The sequence below is a fragment of the Lithobates pipiens genome, unplaced genomic scaffold (assembly GCF_037356315.1).
Source record: "Lithobates pipiens isolate NorthernLeopardFrog02 unplaced genomic scaffold, aLitPip1_a1.2 Scaffold_18, whole genome shotgun sequence".
Classification (NCBI taxonomy): Eukaryota; Metazoa; Chordata; class Amphibia; order Anura; family Ranidae; genus Lithobates; species Lithobates pipiens.
In genome coordinates this window covers 329,487,633-329,513,227 of record NW_027507758.1, presented here as the reverse complement: position 1 = coordinate 329,513,227, position 25,595 = coordinate 329,487,633, and the positions used below count along the sequence as shown (strand labels likewise).

The 25,595-nt window shown below is 42.8% G+C and overlaps 1 pseudogene; it reads right to left on the bottom strand.

Moving 5' to 3' along the window:
• Positions 1-13,676: 13,676 nt before the first annotated feature.
• Positions 13,677-19,866, bottom strand: LOC143986711 (actin-related protein 2/3 complex subunit 1A-A-like; annotated as a pseudogene).
• Between the last annotated feature and the right edge of the window lie 5,729 nt (positions 19,867-25,595).

Genomic DNA, 25,595 nt, shown 5'->3' with positions numbered 1-25,595 from the left:
GGGTGACAAGCCCAGACTGCCACTCTGGAGACGCAGTAGAACTCCGACCGTGCGAAGACTCCACCATCCGACATCCGTCCATTTTGCCCCACGTCCACATACAAAAAGTCATATGTCGCAGACACCACCGCCAACATCACGATACTATGAAACCCCTTATAATTATAATAGTACGACCCCGGGTTGGGTGGGGGGAGGATGCGGACGTGCTTCCCATCTATTGCTCCTCCGCAATTGGGAAAGTCCCAACGACTGGCAAAGTGGGGGGCCACAGTCTGCCATTCCTGTGGCATTGAAGGACACTGTGGAGTGAAACAAGAACAAAAATTTGTAATTTGACAAATCAACATTGCAAGCAGATTAGACCCCAACATTTTTGGTCAAAATGAGTATAACATTTTGGGAACTGAGTATTTAAAGCCTAAAGTCTAATGTCCCCTTATGAGAGTCATCACCCCCCCCATCCCTCCCCCACCCCCCATATCCCCCATCTGATGGGCCCTTGCTAAAAAATGAGGGGGGGTGTTTAGGACAGGTAACCCTCTCCACTTGATTGAGAGCTGAATGGCTAAATAATGTGTGCTACTTTGGGAAGCCCCTCCTTAGTTACACTATTGGCAGCCCACCGGACAGGTAAGAAGTGTCATAATAACAAAAAGAAACCAACATGGAAGCACTTTTCGACATTCTGCTATTACATATCCAGATAATTAATAGGTTAAAAAAAATAATAATATCATTTGAAAGTATTGAGGCAGGCCCTTTCACTACATGCTTAGGTGAATTCATCCATAAATGTGAGCATCAAAAAGGTAGGTATAGTGTGTATTGGGTTTGGTAAAGTCAGCAGATAGAGGATTGCTATCAGCTGAGCTAGCAGTTGGGGGGAGGGGGGTTCCTAATGAGTTTGGCACAGCCCCAAAAAAAAATGTCACTCTGCATGAATTGAAGCACACACATAACATTTGTAGACATTTTAGGGGGTGTTTAGGCGAAAGCAATACTATGGAGCTGACAAAAGACATTGGTAACTGACTAGACTATATTTTTATGGGCCAAGAAGAGCATGGTGGGGAAGTTAGTGAGGCAAATCTGCATGAGGGCAAAGGGGCAGAGCATATGAATTAGAGCATATTGCAATGATGGTAATTAAGGAATGAGGAAAGAAATGCAAGACATTAGCGAGCATGAAATACATAGAATGTGATGTTAAAGGATAAAACTTACCTTCATATAGTCCTTTTGCAGGACCTGAATGATGGCAGAACAGGTCTCTGGAATAATGATCCCCAGAGCCTGGGGGTGATGCCTGTAGAGAACTTGAGGTCCTGAAGGCTTCTCCCAGTCGCCAAGTAGCGCAACGTGGTGATGAGCCTCTGCTCCGGAGTGATGGCTTGCCGCATGCAGGTATCCTGCCTGCTGATATAAGGGGTCAGCAAAGCCAGCAGACGGTGAAAAACGGGGTCCGTCATCCGGAGATAATTCCTGAAATCATCAGGATTATTCTCCCGGATCTCACGGAGCAAAGGCATGTGCGAGAACTGGTCACGCTGGCGCAACCAATTCTTGGTCCACAAACGCCTCCCCCCCTGTTCATGGACCGGGCTTGTGTCAAAGTAAGAACCCCAACATGAAGCCCCTGCACAGCACAAACTCTACGATGAGTACGTAGACGAAACATGGTTTGAAAACAGTCAACTCGTCAGAACGGACACCAGAAAGCACCGATAAACAGCAAGGCCTGAAAGAACGACCTGAATAGCAGAAGCAAGCAGACAATAAAAAATGCCTTTCAAAATGTACTATACCAAGATATAGTCCACAATGATCAACAAATACTTACTGACTGCACGGACTGATTATCAGATACGCAAAGACAAGCACAAACCGAAGAGCAGTAGCGATCTGAATCACAAATCTAAAAAGCGCGAATCGTCTCTCACCAAACTTCTACTAACACGAGATCAGCAGAAGGAGCCCAAAGGGTGCTGACCTTCCCTTTTCTAGTCCCGCCGTACACGGCTTACGTCACCGCGTTCTTGGCAACTGCAAAATCCGACAACTTGGTCTGACCGTGTGTATGCAACAGTTTTGGACACAATCCGTCGGACAAAATCCAACGGATTTGGTTGGCAGAATGTCCGACCGTGTGTACAGGGGCTAAGAGTTGGTAAGCTGCATTATAATTACATTATAATAAATGTTTGCTTTTGGATTTAATACCGCTTTAATTGTAAGAGTTTGCGGTTTATAGAATAAGACAAGATAAGTGATAAAACAAAGGTTAAAGATGATCTTCAGGCACACTTTAAAACAACAGAATTTAAATTAGTTGTGCTTTTATTTACAAAAAAATATATATTTTAAATATAATTTTTTTTTGTCCTCACGCTATCAGCGCAAGGAGGAGAAAATAGAGGCTTATCGGCTCTGTTTACATCACATGATCATCTGTCATTGGCTGACAGCTGATCATGTGGTAAGGGGTCGGGATCGATCTGTGATCCAGCGAGTCTCATAGATTCGCTGATCACAGGAGGCATGCATGCCACTCAAGCACAAGAGGAAATCTATTGACACCCTCCCAGCAAAGTAGGTCCGCTCTGTAGCCGTCATTCGGATATAGCATGGATCTTAAGCGGTTAATGCATTCTATGTATCTGTATCCCCTAATACTTACGCGAGTCCCATTTCTGTCGAGCAATGTCCACGAGTGTCTCTGCCTCCTCATTGGCTGAGACACAGCAGCTGCGTCATTGGCTCCCACTGCTGTCAATGTCAGTTAGCCAAAAAGGATAGAATGGTCACAGCTGTGACTTGGCTTTGGGGCACTCAAAAGGAGGGAGGGGCCAGGAGGGCCAAAGAGGCACCCGAGAAGAGGAGGATTCAGGCTGCTCAGTGCAAATCCACTGCAACAGAGCGGGTAAGTATTACATGTTTGTTATTTTTATAGGAAAGAAAATGGAAAATTCCTATCAAAATACTTACCGTAATTTTCCTTTCCTGATGAACTCCATGGCAGCAAGGTGTGAGTTAAGTCCCGCCTCCATTACCCTATAGGCCACTACTCCCATAAATCTTTGCTCCCTGCCCGTGGCCGTGTTCAGTAACTAGCCTACTCCAGCCATTTGGGAGGGAACTCCTGCTGCCATGGAGTCCATCAGGAAAGGAAAATTATGGTAAGTATTTTGATAGGAATTTTCCATTTTCCTGACAGACTCCATGGCAGCAACGTGTGGGAAATAACTTGCCAAACACACCCGGGTGGGCACAAATGCTGAACAAAAAGATGTATTTAACGCTGTCAGCCAACAGCCGTGGAACAGAACGAAGAGTCAGTTTGACGGAAGGAAGCTGTAACATCCAGATACTGCCTTAGAGTAACTCCCAAATCAAGGGGATGTGGATCCAGACTCCCAGCAGAATTGAAGGTAGGAAGTGTGATTTCCTGGTTTTCATGGAAAACAGAGGTAACCTTGGGATTTGTTCCTAACATTGGAATTAGGACCACCCTATCTGGAAAGAAGGTGAGAAAGGGTTCCTTTGCACCTAGAGATTGAATTTCGGAGATTCTCTTCGCCGAAGTTATGGCTACTAGGAAATAGGTTTTAAAGGTTAATTCCCTGACTGAGAGAGACTTGTCGAGTTGGGAGAAGAAATCCAGAACCAATGGAAGATCCCATTTGGGAAATCTTTCCTCTGTGGCTTAACCCTGACTGCTCCTTTGAAGAATTGTTGGACCAAAGGATGATTGGCCCATGCGACTCCAGAGAATGCTGAAATTGCTGACACCTGGACACGGAGAGAACTAACCAAAAGAGAGATATCCAATCCTCTCTGTAGGAAGCTTAACACGTCCCAGACTGTCAGTGTATTACAGGAAATAGACCTTGAAGACAAGTGATTTGTAAACTTTGTCCAAATTCTCTCATATACCCGATTGGTACTACTTCTTCGTGCACTAAGGAGAGTGGGAATAACCTCTTCAGGGCAGCCTAACGGCTCCAAACTTCCCCTTTCAAAAACCAAGCCTTTTGGCGCAGGTGATCCGGGCAAGGATGTAATCTCGACCCCTGAGACAGAAGGTTTGGTCTAGATGGTAAAGGAATCGGATCCCTGGCACTGAGGAGCAGCAGAAGCAGAAACCAAGGCCTGTTGGGCCAATAAGGGATTATGGCTATCACTTCTGCTGTCTCTGACCTGAGTCTCCTCAGGAACTGAAGAATGATAGGAGTTGGTGGGAAGGCATAGGCTCTGTGGAACCATCATTTCTCCGTCAAGGCATCCACCCCATAGGCTTGAGGATCCCTGTACCTCGAATAGTACCTCGCCAGTTTCTTGTTGCAGGGGGAGGCAAACAAGTCGACCTCCGGGGAGAGCCCCAATGTCAGGACCCAACTGAATACTTCCTCGTGAAGAGACCACTCGTTGTTGTCTAGAAATATTCGGGAAAGGAAGTCTGCCTGGACGTTCTGAACCCCGGAACATATGTTGCCGTCAGATCTTTCGGGTTCCTCTGAGCCCAGGTCATGATCGGTTCCACCTCCTGGAGAAGGGATAGACTTCGAGTACCCCCTTGCCTTCTTATGTATGCCACTGCTGTGGTATTGTGTAGCCTGAGTAGGACCGAGGCTCCTGAAATCAGATGACGAAAGGCTAGCAGGGCCTGAAAGGCTGCTCTCAACTCCAAGATGTTTGACAGCATTCTTCTGGAGGGAAGAACCCAGGTGCCCTGAGCCACTTCCGCCAGGCAGTGGGCGCCCCAGCCTCTGTTGCTGGCATCCGTCGTTATAGTTACCCACGAGATGGGAAGAATGGAATGGCAGTTGCAAAGACTTTCCCGTTGGACCACCATGGAAGGGAATTCCTCATGGATGAGGTGATCCAAATCAGCTAGGTTTTGCTGCCTGACCATTGATGAAGGAAACCCTTCTGAAAGGGCCTCAACCTCCACTGCACCCACCTCACCATTGGAATTGTTGCCACCATAGTGCCTATAATTCTCAAGCACTGGAGAGCCTGGAGATGAGAGGCAGAGAGGGCCAGACGGATTCTGTCCCTGACTATTGACATCTTCTCATCTGGTAATGAGATGGTGCCTCTGACTTTGTTGAATAGGGCCCCTAAAAACACCAGGGACTGAGACGGGTCTAGCTGACTCATCTCCAAGTTCAAGATCCACCCGAACTCCTGTAGGGATGTAAGTAGTAGTAGTAGTGATGAAGACGAATCCCTTGGGTCCTCAGAAGAGCCACCACTGCCAACAGTACTTTTGAAAATACACGCAGAGAAGTTGATAGCCCAAAGGGAAGGCACGTGAATTGAAAATGGAGCTCGCCCACGGAGAAGCAGAGAAACTGCTGGAAATTTTCTGCAATGGGAACATGAAAATAGGCGTCTTTGAGATCTATAGAGACCATCCAGTCCCCTGCTTGAACAGACTGTTGAATTGTGGATAACGTTTCCATCTTGAACTTTTCATTTTTGATAAAACAGTTCAAGTGAGTTAGATCTATAACCGGCCTCCAGGCCCCACTCTTCTTCTGGACCATAAAAAGAGGAGAGTAGATTCCCATGCATTGCTGGTTGACTGGAACATGGGTAACGGCGCCTTGAGCCAATAAAGATTCCACATAGGCTAGAAGAATTTGCCTTTTTTCTTCTGTAGCCGGAAGAGAAGTGGGGACCTACCTGAGCCTGGGAGTTTCCTTGAAGGTCCAAGCATGTCCTGAAGAGACCATCTTGACGGTCCAGAAGTTTTGAATCGAGGCCGTCCAGACATGACAAAAGTGGAACAGACGAGCTCCCACCTGACCTGTCTGAGCGGGCCCAACCTCAAAAGGATTTGGTCGGCTCCCTCTCTCCTTTTGAATCACTTTTTGCAGATTTCTTAAAGGACGATTGTCTTGACTTCCAGGACCTGGAGAATTAGCGGCCCGGTCTGTAACTGCGAGCTTCCTTAGCTCGTTCCTGGTACTGTCTCTTTGGGAAAGACCTTCTCTGGCCTTGCAGAAGCCGATCTTCGGGAAGGCACCCCAACTTCCCACCGGTGGCTCGGGTAATAGCTTCATCTAATTTATTGCCGAAAAGGGAGGACCCCTCAAAGGCTGAAAGGCTGAACCCCTGAAACAGCATACTTGTTTCAAAGCTGGGTCAGCCAGCCAGGGGCGGAGCCACAGAGCCCGCTTGGCCGTGACAGAAGAAAGCATTACCCGAGCCACCAGGCGTATGATCTCAATAGACAAGAAAGGCAGAGGCCAGCCTTAGCTCTTGGATAGGCAAGCTCTTGGCCGTATCTTCTGAGATATTCCTGAGCGTCTCGTCTACATTATCCGTCCATACCTCCATTGCTTTGGACATAGCGGCCAGAGCTAACGCTGGCTTACAGGCCATCCCTGCTGTAAGATACACTCTCTTCAGATCGGCATCAATTCGCCTGTCCAGAACGTCCTTAAAAGAAATAGTATTCTGTAAGGGAAGTGTCACATGTTTCACCAGCCTCATGACTGCTGCATCCACCAACAGGGCTGACTCCAAATGCTTCACCTCTTCCTCCTTGAAAGTTTTGAAATCTTAGACAACATGGAATTTTTCTTCTCCACCTTGCCCCATTCCTCTGTGATGATCTTGCCAAGTTCAGAAATAAAAGGAATATTAACCCATTCCTTCTTTAACTGTTTAAAGAACTTTCTCTGTTTGAAAGCCACCGGATCTTTCCAATTCAGTGTCTCTCTAATAGCTCTAACCAGAGGAGGAAGTAGAGCAAAATCAAATCCCACACAAGGGTTACTTTCATCACTCACTGATGTCACTGTCGGATATGGCAACCGAAGGGTGGCTATGCACAGAGGATTCCCAAGTATCCTGCAACTGAGTCTCCCTCCCTGGAGAACGTGAAGGCTCTGCAGGAGGAACATAGGACTGGTCATCAATATTTCTGAGAGACTCCTTAACAACCTTTTCCACCAGATTTTTAAGTTGTTGGTTCGCATCACCCCTTTCCTTAGAAGCCTTGGCCTAGCAGAGATCACACAAAGATTTCTGAGTGACTGGAATGAGCCTTTGAGGAATGCGATTGTTCCTCACTATGGTGTCCTGATCTTGAGGAGGAACCGTAATGCTTTGATTTGGAAGAGGAGAGCCGGTGATGCGACTTAGAAGAGTCGCTCCCTCTGTGAGAGCTGCAATGCTGTTCTGACCTGGAAGGGCTGAATAAGAACAAGAAAAAGAAACCACAAGAAACAAGACATCAGGAAAAAAGATAACAGACCAGATACACACCCCCCCAAACCAACGGACCCTCAGGTGGAAAGGACAACATTCAAAATACCTTTTATGAGAGGGCTGACCACAGACAAGCGGTAGAGAATCCATGTCCTCAGCGATATCCATATGCGCTGAAAATATGACAAGGGATCAGTGCAAGGGACAGGGAAGGGATGCTTCACCTGTCCCAGAATGCCACTTACCAGTAGTTGCAACACAGGGGCAGGGGAAGTCACCGCAATAGCCCGTAAGCATTCCCAAGGCTTGCAGGCTAATTCCCCAGTTTAAATAGCCCGCCCCTGTGATGTCACCACCGCGCCCGTGCGCATGCACGAATAGAGTCATTTTGCAGCTATCGAGCATGCGTGAAACCAAGCCTCCATCTCGTACCGCACTCGCGCATGCACGGTACAGCTGAGAACGGAAAACCGGAAGTGAAACAGCGGCTGGAACGCAGAAAGAACCAGCTGCAATGCCTGTACAGAAAACAAACAGAAAAGACATAGACAGATAAGGATAATAACAAACTGCTGCCATGAAGAACAATAGAACCTCTCACCACTCCCACCACGATCGATCACCAGGCCGAAGGTAAGATAAGATGGCACCGGACTTTCCAGAGGGCTAACAGGTCACCTGCTAGTAGCTGGCTATCTAACTGGTGCGCAGCCTGCCTGCCAGTGGCCAGGACACGGGCTTCTTCTCAGCACCTCTTCCACTGCCCACTCCATACCCTGCTAATAGCTAGGGCTTAGCGGAGTAATGCGACTTTCCAGACCCAGAGTTGCAGAACGGCCGACCTTGATCATGGGAATGACAGATCTTCAGGTAGAAAGACCACCTCTGGGAACACAGCCAGGGGCAGGGAGCAAAGATTTATGGGACTAGTGTCCTATAGGGTAATGGAGGCGGGACTTAACCCACACATTGCTGCCATGGAGTTTGTCAGGAAATAGACTTTACAATCACTTTAAATGGTGCTTTACATTGTAGAAATGGAATTATCACAAAAATAAGGTAGTGTACAGAAATATACACCACATGTGATGTGGGTTACATACTTCTTCAAGTAGAAAAGTAATATCTGTCAACAAGGCACATTTTCAATAGCAATGTAATATGAGCTTACAAAACACAGAATGCCTGAAGAGCACTTTCCATAGATTAGGTATCCAGATTACTGGGTCACCCTGAGATCCCCAAAGTCCATACAGTTTATCTGGCTGATGGTGGGAAACAGTTGAAACAAGAACATACCCTGTAGGGGGAAACCTCTTTTCCTCCTCATCAGGTTATTCTTCCTAACATTGTTCCTACTCTCGCCTTAAAAGTGTTTTTTACCCCAACATTTCATATTCCTGATATGTGCCTGCTGTACCAGGTACTTGTATGAAAATGATCCTGTTCTCTTTGTATCGCTCCCTTTGTGTGAAATCCCTGGTGTTCCAGACATTCCCTTTGCCTTACTACCAAAAACTAACCACACTAAGCAGGAGAACACATTGCTGTCAGTTCTCTAGCTGTGCTGGGAAGTCAGCGTGCTCTCCTCCAATGATCAGACTTGTCCTGACACACCTCCCCTGCACAGCCTTTCACTGGGAAGCTCAGTGTACTGCTGCTTCTCATCCCCCCAGCTTTTATTCAGCTGAGAACAGAGGGAATGTGATCACTTATAAAGAAGGGAACAAATGCTATTTAAATGTTTTGTTTATATCTAGACACAAATATTTTGCTTTTCATTTCTATTTTAAACTGAATGGGTTGTTTTAGAAGGTGATCGTTTACAGTCACTTTAACAAGAGAGGTTCTATCCTTAACCTACTCCCACACTGTAGACATGCTGAATGATGCAGAATCGTCTATTTGGCACTTGTGTGCTGTGTCAAGCTGGCAGCCCAAATCTCACAGGATTTCGACATTCAATTGGAGATGCCAGCTTGGACCCATAATAGGGAACAAATTAGTCCCCGGTGGTTTCCTGCCAGCCTGAAGAAAGGGCACAGTGCCACCTTCAGGCTGGGGGACACACTGCAGCCCAACACCAGCCTACAAATATAATTTACAGCTTATCTAAAATTTGAGTTAAACTCCAGAGAGAGTTTTAACTCCAGCATGGCTGTGATGTTCCCTACATAGCATAATTAGTTCACTGGCTGATTTAACGTTTTTATGGAGTTGTCCTCCAAGTTTGGGAATCCTTTCAAAAAATAGATGATTGATGTTGGCAAGATAAACACAATCTGCTATGAAAGACAATATTTATCTAAACTAAATAATGAAGCAATTCAGCAATTTATTAAGGTACAAAAACATTAAAGGAGTCCAGATAAGTGCTTTATAATAAAACTATACATTAAACTATGCACTTCCTTATATATACTCTGTACATACTGAATATATGTTATTATGTGTCTTCTATTTTATAAATGAATATCCAGAAATATTGGCCATAGTCCATGTGAGATTTCATCAGGTATAACAAGGAAAGAAAATACTGTACTTTCTGTCAAATTGTACCAGTTTTATTTTCACAGTAATAAATGTGTTAAGATTGAGATGACATTTGCTGTTGCACAGTTTTAGGCCTATGAATTGCCTGAAATCCTTCTCTGTCATATACTTATCCAGTGTAATCCAATCCATGTATTATTTGCATGACTATATTCCATACACAAATGCATTTTTTTGTTATTAATCTGTGGTATAGCTTATCTGTCTTCTACAGTATAATGACAGTTTAACCACTTCAGCTACTCAATGACCAGAACCTTTTTGTGATACGGCCCTGCTTCGGTTTAACTGAAAATTGTGCGGTCGTGCGACACTGTACCCAAACAAAATTGACGTCTTTTTTTCCCCCACAAATAGAGCTTTCTTTTGGTGGTATTTGATCATCTCTACGTTTTTTATTTTTTGCACTATAAACAAAAAAGTGCCTAAATTTTGAAAAAAAAAAACAATGGGGTTTATTTACTGAAGGAAAATCCACTTTGCACTGCAAGTGCACTTAAAAGCAAAGTCACTGTAGATCCGAGGGGGAAATGCAAGGAAAATAAAAAAACAGCATTTTATCCTGCACATGATTGGATGATAAAATCAGCAGAGCTTCCACTCATTTCAGATCTACCCCTTATGCCATGTACACACGACCAGACTTTTCGACGGACTAGGTCCAACAGTCTTCCCAACGGACTTTCGGCGGAGTTCTGGCAGACTATCTGAATGAACAGACTTGGACACACACAATCACACCAAAGTCCGATGGATTTGAACGTGATGATGTACGACCGAACTAGAATAAGGAAGTTCATAACTGTGGTCCCTGATTGTGTGTTCTAACTGTATGGGGAGGGGACTGACTATAGGAGATGACAGATCGTGGTTCCTAGCTATTAGGAACTCACGATCTGCATCTCCTCTCGGAACAGAACAGGGATTTGTGTGTCACGAGCATCGGATGCGTATGTCCACGCCTGCTAAACCCACTTCAGGGAGCCGACATATAGCTACGGCGGCTCACAGGATTGTGCCGACCTGCTTCAGTAAAAAAACTGAGGGACACGGTTTCAAAATTTTAGGATTTCAGTAAAACTGATAGTCAATCATTATACCACTGACTTTATGTTTTTCACATTACATAGTTACATAGTAGGCGAGGTTGAAAAAAGAGACACGTCTATCAAGTCAAACCAATGTGTATGATTTTATGTCAGTATTACATTGTATATCCCTGTATGTTGTGGTCATTCAGCTGCCTCTCTAATAGTTTTTTGATGTGATTGTAGCCGTATTAGTGCAATTGTGACAGAGAAAATTGAGTACTGTCCGTGATACTTTTTTTTTATTTGCACTAACATACAATTTTTCAGGACACGCTTTTGTCCAAGCAGTACTGATTTACAAATTTTTAAGCAGAATGTAAAAACACAACAAAAAAATAGATAAAAATAAAAATAAAAACACCTCTGAGGGAAAGGAGAGAAAAAAAACACATACAAATCAATGGCAATAAAAAATAACAGCAGAGTTAGTGAGATAAGACAGAGTGAGCTATGGAATGGAGGGGGGGGGGGGGGGGGGTTGCTAGTCACAGAGGGGGTTTTAAAACTTTAGTATAATGGGTAAGGAAACCTATATCTAAATTCAGGCCATTATTTTTTGTGTCAAAAAGAATTATCATTCTTAGTTCAAAGGTTTTCCTTTCCTGAATAGTTCTGAAATTCCCTTTAAGAACTAAAACCTTGAGGTCTTCTATAGTGTGTTCTGATTGTGAGAAGTGATGTCCCACAGGTGTGCATAAACTGTCTTCTTTATGTACCTTGATGGTATGTCTGTGTAAATTCATCCTCGTTTGCAACTTCACCAACATAAGATCCTTTGCTGCACCTTTTGCATTGGATGAGGTACACAACATTACTGGAGGTACAGTTGTAAGATCCCATGATATTGAAGGTCCCATTTGTGTGTGTGACACTTTTGGATAGATTGATCTGGTTGCATAGTTTGCAGCGCTTTTTATTGCAGGGTTTGCTTCCATTATTTGTGACTTCATAATCAGAGTGAAGTTTCCGCTGATTAGTTTGTGTCTGAGGTTGGGTGGTTGTCTGAAAGCCAATAATGGGGGTTGTTGGAATATTCCTTTCAGAGTTTCATCCTCTGTTCTAATGGGTTGTAAATCTTTGATTATCTTTTTGATCCCTTCTAGTATTGGATTGTATGGGGTGACTAGAGGTACTCAGTTATTTGTTTTTTTCTCTGTGTATTGGAGGAGATTTTCTCTTCAGGTTTTCAAGGCTGTGTTTATGCTGTTGTTGATGGTTTTGTCTTTGTAACCTTTCTTGTGGAAGGAGTCTGCCAGTGTTCTGAGATGTTTATCTCCATCTTCTGGGTCTGAACAAATTTGGTGGTATCTGGTGGCCTGGCGGTGTATGATGGCCCATTTAGTGTGTTGGGGGTGAAAGCTGGAACTGTGAAGATAGCTGCATCAGTCAGTCGGTTTTCTGTATATCGAAGTGTGAAGCTTGTGATCCCTGATGTATACTGTAGTGTCTAGAAAGTTGACATGTGTGTTTGAATAATCCATTTTTAGTTTGATAGATGGGTGAAAAGTGTTGATCAATGAGAAGAATTGGTTTAGATTTTCTTCACCTTCAGTCCATATCATGAAGATATCATCAATATAGCAATAATATCTGTATGGCTTTTGTTGTACGCTGTTCAGAAATTTGTCCTCCAGGTCAGCCATAAATAAGTTTGCATATTAGGGTGCCATTTTGCTTCCCATAGCAGTACCCATACACTGGAGATAGATGTCATTATTGAAAGTGAAGTAGTTGTGTGTAAGAATGAATTAGATGAGCTGTGTCCCATCCTCAGCAGTGTATTTGTGGTTTGGTGAGGATAAGAATCTGTGACATGCCGCCAACCCATCCTTGTGAGGGATGTTACTGTACAGAGATTCTACATCCAAGGTGACTTGAAGTGTATTTGGTGGTAATTGTTGTATATTGTTAAGCTTGTTCAGAAAATCAGTGGTGTCTTGTAGGAAACTCGCAGTGTTCATGGCTAAAGGTTTTAACATGTTTTCTACAAGGCCTGAGATATGTTTGGTAAGTGTATTAATACCTGTTATAATGGGTCTGCCTGGATTTCCTGGCTTGTGAATCTTGGGCAGCATGTAGAAGTCTCCAATTTCTGGATTATCCAGAATCGCATTGAGTTCTGAATGTAGGTGGCTTGATATTGTTGCAATGAGACCTTTTAATTGCTTAGTAAAATCCTGGGTTGGATCATAATCCAGTTTTTTGTAGTAAGTAGTATTTGCCAGCTGCTCTGGCCCTCTTGTATGTATTTGTCTGTATCCATCACAACGACTGCTCCCCCTTTATCTGCTGGTTTGATGGTTATGGCCTGATTATTGCGCAGATCATGTACAGCTCTTCGCTCCAGTGGTGAAGGTTGTATAATATTTTCTTTTGCTAGGTGGATAGCAGGGATGTAACTCGCAGCCTGAAGCTGTCAATATAGGTATCCAGTTTGGGGTTGCGTCCTTGTGGAGGTGTAAAGTTGCTGTTCTTTTTCTTTTTTTTTTACTTCCTATTGTCTTAGGATTCCTTTCATTACTCTGAAAATATTCTTTGAGCCTTAGTCTCCTAAAGAATTCCTCCATATCTGACCAAACCTGTAAATTATCCAATTTGGTGGTTGGGCAGAATGTGAGGCCTTTGAAGAGGACTGTTGTTTCTGGTGTAGAAAGTTTATGATTTGACAAATTTATGATTCCGAGTTCCTCTGTTATATCCACATTTTCTGTCAAGTCAGCATTTATACAAGGGATACCATGGAAATCTGGATCAGGTTTCAAGTTGCTGATAGCAGGAGTTATAGAAGTTGTGTTTGTTTTCTGTTGTTTAGGTTGTATCCAAAAGGTCTGCTCTTGGTGTAGCTTTTGGAGTTTTTTTTGCTTCCTGTTCATGGCAAGTTTTTGCAGTTGTCTTGTAAGGTTTCGATTTCATTCTTAATTTGGTTGCTGCTTGTAGGGTCCAATGGTGCTGAGGTTTCAAACATCAACTGCTTTTGTTTCCGGATTGTTTGCCTTTTACCATACATAGTTTTTTGAAATTATCGATGCTCCCTGCTGAGACCACTGCCTGTGGAAGGGAATTCAACATCCTGACTGCTCTTACAATAAAGAATCCTCTACGCAGTCTAAGTTTAAACCGCTTTTCTTCTCATTTTAATGAATGGCCACATGTCTTATTCATTTTTTTTTTTTTATTTTTTTTTTAGAAGCCAACATTCTCCACATTTTTTTTTTCTAGAAGATAATTCACAAAATGACTGCTTTTATTCATGTATTTCTGGTCCCACACAATGCTTGTTAACCACTTGCCGACCGCCGCACGACGATATACGTCGGCAGAATGGCACGGGCAGGCATATGGGTGTATATATAAGTCCCTGCCTGCCCGCGGGTGGGGGGCCCGATCGGGCCCCCCCCGGTGCCTGCGGCGGTCGGCATTCCTTCGAGAGCGATCCGGGATGAGGGGGCGGCCATTCATTCATGGCCACCCCCTCGCGATCGCTCTCGACGAATGGAAATCCCCCGTGACATCACTTCCTCTCCTGTAATGTAAACACAGGAGAGGAAGTGATGTATTCTCTCCTCCGTGTCGGTATTTTTCGTTCCGACACGGAGGAGAGCGGATCGGTGAGTTGCACCAACACTCTACACACACAGTAGAACATGCCAGGCACACTCACACCCCCCCTTTACCCCCCGATCACCCCCCCAATTACCCCTGCCCCCCAGTCACAGTGACACCAATGTCATTTTTTTTTTTTTTTTTTTGCATTGGTGTCATTTGTGACTGTAATAACTGTTAGGGCAGTTAGAGTTAGCCCCCTTTAGTTCTAATGTACCCCCCTAACCCCCCCAATAAAGGTTTAACCCCGTGATCACCCCCCGTCGCCAGTGTCACTAAGGCTGGGTTCACATTGCAGCGGTTTATGAGAACGAATGTGATTCGCACCGCACTGCAGTGCAAATCACATCCGATCTCTGTGCGATTCGAGTTCAGCCATTCGCCGCACCCGCCGCACCCGCCGCACCCGCCGCAAATTCGCATGGGACCCTTTTTTTGGCCCGCAGCAGAATCGGATCGCATGGGTGTTCACACCATGCGATCCGAGTTTGCAGATCGCACTGCGATATGCGTACTGATCTGGGGGTGTCAGTAACATTTCACTGACACTCCCAGCAGTTCGCATAGGGCAGTGTGAACTGCCGCCGGGAGGCATGCGATGCGGGAACCCGCCGCGGATTCGCGGCGTTTCCGCATCGCTCCAGTGTGAACCCAGCCTAATAAGCGATCATTTTTCTGATCGCCGTATTAGTGTCACAGGTGACGCTAGTTAGGCAGGTAGGTATTTAGGTTCGCCGCAGCTTTTTATAGCGCCAGGGACCCCCATATACTACCGCATAAAGCCCCCTGATTGCCCCCTAGTTAACCCTTTCACCTGTGATCACCATATAACTGTTACAGGTGACGCTGGTTGGTTAGTTATTTTTTTATAGTTTCAGGGCACCCGCCATTTATTACCTAATAAAGGTTTAACCCCCTGATCACCCGGCGGGTGTCATTTGTGACTAATAACTGTTAGGGCAGTTAGGGTTAGCCCCCTTTAGTTCTAAGGTACCCCCCTAACCCCCCCAATAAAGGTTTAACCCCGTGATCACCCCCCGTCGCCAGTGTCACTAAGGCTGGGTTCACATTGCAGCGGTTTGAGAACGGATGTGATTCGCACCGCACTGCAGTGCAAATCACATCCGATCTCTGTGCGATTTGAGTTCAGCCATTCGCCGCACCCGCCGCACCCGCCGCAAATTCGCACGGGACCCTTTTTTTGGCCCGCAGCAGAATCGGATCGCATGGGTGTTCACACCATGCGATCCGAGTTTGCAGATCGCACTGCGATATGCGAACTGATCTGGGGGTGTCAGTAACATTTCACTGACACTCCCAGCAGTTCGCATAGGGCAGTGTGAACTGCCGCCGGGAGGCATGCGATGCGGGAACCCGCCGCGCATTCGTGGCGTTCCCGCATCGCTCCAGTGTGAACCCAGCCTAATAAGCGATCGTTTTTCTGATCGCTGTATTAGTGTCACAGGTGACGCTAGTTAGGCAGGTAGGTATTTAGGTTCGCCGCAGCTTTTTATAGCGCCAGGGACCCCCATATACTACCGCATAAAGCCCCCTGATTGCCCCCTAGTTAACCCTTTCACCAGTGATCACCATATAACTGTTACAGGTGACACTGGTTGGTTAGTTATTTTTTTATAGTTTCAGGGCACCCGCCATTTATTACCTAGTCTCACTAGTGTACCCCTAAATTTAGGGGTGTCTACTTTCCAAAATGGGGTCATTTGGGGGGGGTTTGTGCCATCTTGGCATTTTATGGCCTTCAAAACTGTAACGCCCTTAGAAAGCCTGAAGGCGGTGCTTGGTTTTCGGGGCCCCATACGCGGCTAGGCTCCCAAAAAGTCCCACATATGTGGTATCCCCGTACTCAGGAGAAGCAGCAGAATTTATTTTGGGGTGTCATTTCACATATGCCCATGGCATGCGTGAGCAATATATCATTTAGTGACAACTTTGTGAAAAAAAAAAAAAAAAAAAAAAAGTTTGTAATTTTCCCGCAACTTGTGGCAAAATATAAAATATTCCATGGACTCAACATGCCTCTCAGCAAATAGCTTGGGGTGTCTACTTTCTAAAATGGGGTCATTTGTGGGGGTTTTGTGCCATCTTGGCATTTTATGGCCTTCAAAACTGTAATAGGTAGTGAGAAGTGAACTCAAAAATTTACGCCCTTAGAAAGCCTGAAGGCGGTGCTTGGTTTTCGGGGCCCCGTACGCGGCTAGGCTCCCAAAAAGTCCCACATATGTGGTATCCCCGTACTCAGGAGAAGCAGCAGAATTTATTTTGGGGTGTCATTTCACATATGCCCATGGCATGTGTGAGCAATATATCATTTAGTGACAACTTTGTGAAAAAAAAAAAAAGTTTGTAATTTTCCCGCAACTTGTGGCAAAATATAAAATATTCCATGAACTCAACATGCCTCTCAGCAAATAGCTTGGGGTGTCTACTTTCTAAAATGGGGTCATTTGTGGGGGTTTTGTGCCATCTTGGCATTTTATGGCCTTCAAAACTGTAATAGGTAGTGAGAAGTGAACTCAAAAATTTACGCCCTTAGAAAGCCTGAAGGCGGTGCTTGGTTTTCGGGGCCCCGTACGCGGCTAGGCTCCCAAAAAGTCCCACATATGTGGTATCCCCGTACTCAGGAGAAGCAGCAGAATTTATTTTGGGGTGTCATTTCACATACGCCCATAGCATGTGTGAGCAATATATCATTTAGTGACAACTTTGTGTAAAAAAAAAAAAAAAAATTTTTTTTTGTCATTATTCAATCGCTTGAGGCAAAAAAATAAAATATTCAATGGGCTCAACATGCCTCTTATCAATTTCCTTAGGGGGTCTACTTTCCAAAATGGGGTCATTTGGGGGGGTTTTGTACTGCCCTGCCATTTTAGCACCTCAAGAAATGAGATAGGCAGTCGTAAACTAAAAGCTGCGTAAATTCCAGAAAACGTACCTTAGTTTGTAGATGTGACAACTTTTGCGCAAACCAATAAATATACAATTATTGACTTTTTTTTTACCAAAGACATGTGGCTGAATACATTTTGGCCTAAATGTATGACTAAAATTGAGTTTATTGGATTTTTCTAATAACAAAAAGTAGAAAATATCATTTTTTTTCAAAATTTGCGGTCTTTTTACGTTTATATCGCAAAAAATAAAAATCGCAGAGGCAATCAAATACCATCAAAAGAAAGCTCTATTTGTGGGAAGAAAAGGACGCAAATTTTTGTTTGGGTACAACATTGCATGACCGCGCAATTACCAGTTAAAGCAGCGCAGTGCCAAAGTGTAAAAAGACCTCTGGTCATTTACCAGCAAAATGGTCCGGTCTGAAAGTGGTTAAGTAATATAATTTCAAAACCCAAAAATCTGACTTGTTTGTATTGATGCATTGTGCTTTAAAAAATTTTTTTTATATTTTTGGAACTGGATCTTATTACACACTGTACTTAATAACCTTCTTTACTTTTATTTCAAGTGTACAACAGGTCAGCAAAAAGTCACAGAACATCTTAAGAGTTTTTCAGCTTTGCTTATTTGTCTTGCTTGTGCAATTGCTCTTCAGTTACATAATGCGCCTTGAATGTAAGATTCCAGAGTCTAATGCCACGTACACACGATTGGAATTTTGGTCGGAAAAAGCTCTGATGGTTTTTCCTGATGGAATTCCGATGGGATTTCGCTCAAGCTGTCTTGCATACACACAGTCACACCAAATTCTGACCGTTAAGAATGCGGTGACGTACAACACGTACGACGGGACTAGAAAAGGGTTCAATACCCAGTAGCCAATAGCTTCCATCTCAGAGTTGAATCTGAGCATGCATGAGTTTTTGTGCGTCGGAATTGCATACACACGATCGGAATTTCCGATGAAAGGCTCTCATCGGCCTTTTGCTGGCCGAAATTCTGATCGTGTGTATGTATTAAAGTCCCAGAAAGTCATTGCACCATTGATGCCAGTAGAACAGAACTTGCTACTATCAGATTTGTCCCCCTCATAAATATATACCTGGGTGATGCTGTTCTGATGCAGAGTGTCCAATGTAGTCTTGTGGTCCTCAGTGGCTGCTCTCTTATCCATGTTTCTAAAGCGTTCCATAGCTGAAATGTTATGCCACGTACACACGACCAGACTTTTTGACAGCAAAGGCCCGACGGAACGAGTCCATTACACAATTAGATCTTGTGTGGGCTCCATCGGACCTTTGCTTGCCAAAAATCTGGCGGACTTTAGAACTCCACCGGACCCAGTTCCTACCGAGAAATCTGCTCATGTGTATGCTAGTCCGACGGACAAAAACCGACGCAAGGGCAGCTATTGGCTACTGGCTATGAACTTCCTTATTCTAGTCCGGTCGTACGTCATCACGTTCGAATCCGTCGGACTTTGGTGTGATTGTGTGTGGCCAAGTCTGTTCATTCGGAAAGTCCGTCAGAACTCCGTCAGAACTCCACCGAAAGTCCGTCGGACCTAGTCTCCCGAAAAGTCTGGTCTTGTGTACGCGGCATTACGCTGAGTGCTTTGCTTTGGAATGTCCAGTTTAGACACAAATGTCAATGAGCCATGATATAGGTGAAGAGCATAGGACAACAGTCATGCCCAGCTGCTATCACGCTGTTCTCCGACACAAAGGTGATACTCAGGAGAGGCAAGAATTCAGTCTTCAACTGTGAAATGCTTGTGTTTTTAGATGCAGCAACCACAGACACAATACTGTCATGTCTGACCCAGGCCAAACGATTTCCACTAGCGGAAAAGCTTACACTGTGGACCTAGCCACCATTGCCAGCACTTCCAAACTCCGACATTAACTGATCAAAAGGCATTTTTTATCCCCAAGGAGTGCTAGCCGACTTCTCGTTAACTTCCTTAATATATGCTGAGAACACCCTAGTCTTGAAATCACAAGATCCTGCAGCCAAAAGTACATTATTTGGGTGCCAGCCCTGGCTTAGCACAGTAGAATGAATTGGTTTCTTGATGTGTTTTCTCACCCACTCGTTTTCTGACTCAAAGTAGCACACGGATATAAGTCTTGCTCCGCTCCCCACTGCAAACTTATTTTCCAAAGGTGACCACTTGACAAAGGTTGCTGCTCGATTTATACGCAAGATAACCAATGAAGGTTTCTATACGCCATCTTTTTTGGCTCCACACATAAGCATTTTGATCAGCTTCATAGGTCACTATACGCTCACTTTTTGGAGCTCAGTCTATCCCTGTATTGTATACATTGTGCTCCTTCAGCTCATGAACCTTCACCCACTGGTTTCCATTTTGCTTGTAGATGTGTACCTCATGGTTATTAGGGCTTATTGCAATCTGTGTGTGAATTTTATTCCAGGTGTGGCAACTGATAGGTTCAAGTAAGAACTGGTATAATGACATTCTGAATTTGTTTCTCCTTAATGAGCTCTACAGCAGAGATAGAAAGATTTGTGGACTCTGGTCAGTCAACACGAATCCACCAATACAATGGAGTCTGCAACAGGAAGCAGAATGGCCATTTGTCTTATTAAATTACCTATTGCGGAAAAGCTTTATTCTTATTGTGGGGTCACCAGTACGGTATTTGTACTTTGAAATCATATCCCCTCTCAAGCATCTCATCTCCAGAGAGAACAAGTTCAGTGCTTGTAACCTTTCTTCATAACTAAGGAACATTAATTTAAAGGAATAATTTAAAGTAGAATTCCAGATTTCATGTCACTTTAAATAGTTTGTTTGGGCCAAGCTGGTGCAAACAAACTATTTACATTACTAAATGATGTGGCCGCTGTGTTGCTGTAATATACTGTAATAGCATCAGCTACATATGTAAGCAGTGATGTGTTTCAGCAGCAGTACGGGCAATTTCCCATCAGCTACCTGATGTGATTTGCAATCTGCGTTTGAGGTGCCATTAACAATACTCTGGCACCTGCATGCAGATAGCAAAGTAAGCGCATTAACCTGTGGTGCAGTTAATACAAAAGGACGCGCCTTTCCCATACTGCATTCTGGTGAATTAGCCCTAAGATTGTTTGGGCCCAAGCAAACGATTTAAAATGAAATAAAACATGCAAAGCTCAACTCCGGGATATTAGCAACCCCCATATCCAATTGTCTATTTTATGATGTCATGATATGATGTCATGATCCTTCTCTCTTCTTCCTGGAATCTTTCTTCTGGCATCCACATTGCTTCCTGCACTGCTCTCCTATTGATGGAGCTGATAATTGCAGCTGCTAGGTCCTCTTTCATAGACTCCAGAGGCAGGGGGACTTACGTGGGTGGTAAGGGTACCAGTGCTAAAGAAGATAACAGGAAAAATGCACTGCAATACATTGCAGGGTGGCTTAGGAAGAGATGAAAGGTAAGGTAATCAATGCACAATGCATTTAAATGTTATTTTTGCTGGAGTTGGGCCTTAATAATTGGATTTAAATATTTAAAATTAGGTTAATACTTGTATTCCATGCATTTCATGCGTTCCTGGTTCTTCTATTTCCCATGCCTTTATGTTTTTTTTTTCACATTTACATGATTAAAAAGCAATCCAGCACAAGTGATAGTGCTAGGGGTAGGGACACACTATAACACTGCCAGCAGAGCCATCAATGATTACCTTTTTTTTAACATGTTTTAATAGTAAAATGACATGCTACATTACTGCAACTGCTCGAGCATCCCTGGAGGTTTTAAAGCGTATCCTGTCGCTGCAATTTTTTTTTCTTATATGGAATAGTTAAGAACAATATTATTAATAACAAGACAAATTATAAAAAATCTGCGCTTAGTAAAAAAATTTAAAAATTAAATTAAAAAACAGCAGCTAAACACAATAACCAGGATACTGGGCACAACAAAATAGAAAAAAATAAAAGTGCAGCGCTTACCACTAAGTGAATTCTCATATGACTAAGTATAAATGAATAAACTTTCGTAAAAAAACAAAAATAAAAAGATCTAAATGTTAGTGAATCCAAATATAGTGAAAATCAATAGTGAAAAGTATTTTCAAAAAATTAGTTGTCAAATAAAAAACAACAATCATCTTAAGCTCAAATGTCCAGTGCATTTAAACATGTGAAAAAAATCTCAAAAGTGTATAATGATGTTACACAGTGTAGGTAGTGTCCTATATAAGTGAACAAAAAATGTAGTTAATCTTGTTTGTTCAGAAAATAGTGCTTGACCACGTGGACCCTTCACAGCTACAAATCAGTAAGGAATGGAGGCTTGCCAGATCACCAGTTAGTATACACAAATACGAATACCCAAACGATTCGAAACGGTCAGCCGGAAAACGACCCAGTCTCTCGGACGTTCCACAGTCACCGAATCGGCTCAAGTCCTCTCACAGGACGATCTGCACGGCCGCGTAGGATTTTCGATGTAGGAAGCCGAAAGACAGCCCACACCTTCGAGTGTCTCGTAGTTCCCAAGTCCGTTCCGGTCTTTTCAGAAGTCTCGGGATATCGTATCACCATAAAAACAAAAATAAAATCGTGTAATAAAGTTTAAACACGTAAAGTTTATTATTCAACCGAATAATGTTAAGTGCTACAAATGACTCCACCGAGCCATACAAAAGTAGACGTAACGTATAAAATTAACAATTTGCTAGCAAAAAGAAATAAAATGAACGAATGCTAAAGCACAAAGGGTGAGCGTAACTACCCGACGATCGTTTCGTCAAAATCTGACGTCATCAGGGGTACGCCCAGCTGTTACATTCTTTTGTTTCCACAGAGGAGTCCCAATGCCGATTGCTGAGTGGTTACTCAGCATAGGTGCGGTCTCGCCCTCCCTATTGGATCATTGTGTGGCGTTGGCGGCATATATGTGCATCCCCCACTCAGAGCTGGCTGTCTTTCTGACCGGTCTCTGTTTGGGTGTTACTGCACACCTGTGTTTCCACCTGCCGGTGGTGCCTTAATGCAGCGTTATGGTATGTTTCTCTTTCTCTTTGGGGATTCTGTGTTTGGTTTTTGTTTTCCACTTTTCATTATTGTCTTTGTTTTTCACGGTTTACTTATTGATTCTTTGGTTCTTTTAAATGGTGGCATTTTTTTATGTCTTTAACATCCACATACTCCAATGTTTCACTATTTTAAACACTTATCCACTCACACAACATGTAATCTTTATTCATTTATTCATTTATTTATTCATCCTTTATTATTACCCACATTATCTCTTGATATTCTTTACATCACATTAATCATCCTTTGGCTAAGCTACACTGGGTTTACTACTTATCTTATTTATTTATAATATATTTTTGTTATGAACCATATACATATTTATTATAATATTTTATTCCCAGATATTCATGCTTCACCCTTCACTTATCACCAATCTTGGTTTTATGACAAACTATTTCTTCACACTCATCTTCTACGTACCTGATGCTGCACTTTCATATTATGCCGCCCCAGCTCCCGCGTGGTATATTTATCCGGGGCCTGCCCTGCGCCAGTCACCGTGCATAATATGCGCTGTCTTGGTTGGTGAGTGTGTTTTTGGTGAGTCGTCTGTCGACATACAACATTATGTATAGTTGTATTTTATTTTATTTTAAATATTGACATAATTTATATACCCTATAGGAATCTCTGGTACATCTGCTCCTGATGAGTGGAATAATCCACGAAACGCGTCGAGCTACATTTGATGATACAGTTTTATTCCATATGGATTGATTCCTATCCAGCTACTATTAATATTGCCTAATGCTGTTATTTATACCAGCCTACAGACCTACATACATTTTGGGGGAACATGTGCCAGTCTTGGGTCCATTGTTGTGGCACGTATGTGCCATAGTTATTACATCAATTATTTTATTTATTTATTTATTTTAGTGTGATTATCTGTTGTTAGGAGTGTATCATGATTGTTTGTTGTTGGGGCATTTATACACTATGGTAATTACATTAATTCCTCATATTTATTTATTTTAGTTTTCTCTGATTATGTATCGATATGATTACATCAGTTTACTTATCATGTTTATGATTTATGTGCATTATGTACATCTATATATATATATGAACTAAATAAATACTTTTTATGCTTTTGCAAAAATGTTTTCAATCCAGTATTATTATTTATTATTTATATTATTTATTTATTAATTATCTCCATTATACAACTGCTTCATTTAAAGTCCCAAACTACCCTGTATCTTTTAACAGTCCCAATTAACTTGCCTGCAGTATAGGTTTGGTATAGTCTTGGCACAATACAAAGGTAGATGTAGTTTAGATGCTGTAAAGGTTCAGTATAATGCAGTACAAGGTTGGCATAGTTGCGGTCTAGGTTTGGAATATGTGTGGTATAGGGTGCAGTATGATTTGGGTACATTTCATGCCCTGCTCTCAGTGGCTCAGTTCCTGCTAGCAGGATCGACAATGAATGAATATATATAAATTTCGTGAGTGAGAAAATGTTAAATATATATATATATAACATTTTCTCACTCACGAAATTTTAATTTTATGGTTAAAAAATTAAAAATTATACTGGAAATATAAAGTTGCAGGGCATTATAAGATTTACTTGGTTGTTTCAATTATTTTACTCCACTTCTATAAATGTCTGTTATACTGCATGCTAAGCATATATGGATAAAACATTTTTACCTGTCTTTCCCTGGGGACTGGAGATCAGAATTCTGTTAAGTGTAAATTGGCCTCATTAGCAACTTTTCTTGTTATACAATACAGTGCTTAATCTCCTGTGTATGAACCACAGCAGTCAGCTAAGTTACAGCTGTAATTAGAAAGCTATAATCCTGTACAGTATATTGACATTGTGTCTTGTAATTAATAACCAGCATTTGTAACTGGTTGCTTCACCAAGAATCTCTTTAAGCCCACTTGGTCAGTAAAAATGCAGCCACTTCATTTTGTATTCTTTCTTCTGAAAATTATGTTCAGCGTACATGATTTCACATTTACACAATATTTTTATGTAAACAGATGTGTTTTTTTAATCAGTCTGTATAAAGTCCATAGTTTTCCATATCTCCATCAATGGAATTAAAGAACCCTGTACCACTTTGCACAGTCATTCCAGTCTTTGGTCATGGTAATTTTTGGTACTTGGTCACTAATATCTTGTACTACAGGTGCATCTCAAAAAATGTGACTATCATCAAAAAATGATTTTATTTCAGTAATTCAATTCAAAAAGTGAAACTCATATATTATATAGATTCATTACACACAGAGTGATACATTTCAAGCATTTCTTTCTTTTAATTTTGATGATTTTGGCTTACAGCTAGTGAAAACCCAAAATTCAGTATCTCAGAAAATTAGAATATTAAACAAGACCAATAAAAAAAGGATTTTTATTACAGAGATGTTGGCTTCCTGAAAAGTATGTCCATGTACAGTATAGTATGCACTCAATACTTGGCCAGGGCTGCTTTTGCATGAATTACATTAATGCAGAGTGGCATGGAGGCGATCAGCATGTGGCCCTGCTGAGGTGTTATGGAAGCCCAGGTTGCATTGTTGGGTCTGGTGTCTCTCATCTTCCTCTTGACAATACCTCACAAGTTCACTATGGGGATTAGGTCAGGCGAGTTTGCTGGCCAATCAAGCACAGTGATACCACGATCATTAAACCAGGTATTGGTACTTTTGGTAGTGTGGGCAGGTGCCAAGTCCTGCTGGAGGGAAGCATGAAGTGCTCTAGAATTTCCTGGTAGAGGGCTCCGCTGACTTTGGACTTGATAAAACACAGAGGACCGACACCAGCAGATGACATGGCTCCCGAAATCAACACTGACTGTTGAAAATTTTGGGGGAATATGAACAAAAGTATTGTGGTGCTAGTGGTCTGAAGGAGGGGAAGTATTGGGGTGCTGGTGATGAGAATTACATTTTTGAGGAAGCTTCAAGTGAAATGATTCACACTTTCCTGATACTAGGGGAAATATCTGGAGGATATAAGGACACCATCCAATAGTGGACCCAAAAGGATGTAGTGCAAAAAATAATTTCCTGATGGTGTCTGGATCCCTGCACTGTAGACATAACTGTAGGGGGAATACCTAGAGCCAAAGGCTGGCCACCCATCCAAAGGGTGGCTATCGTTGACACTTCACTGTCACAGGCAA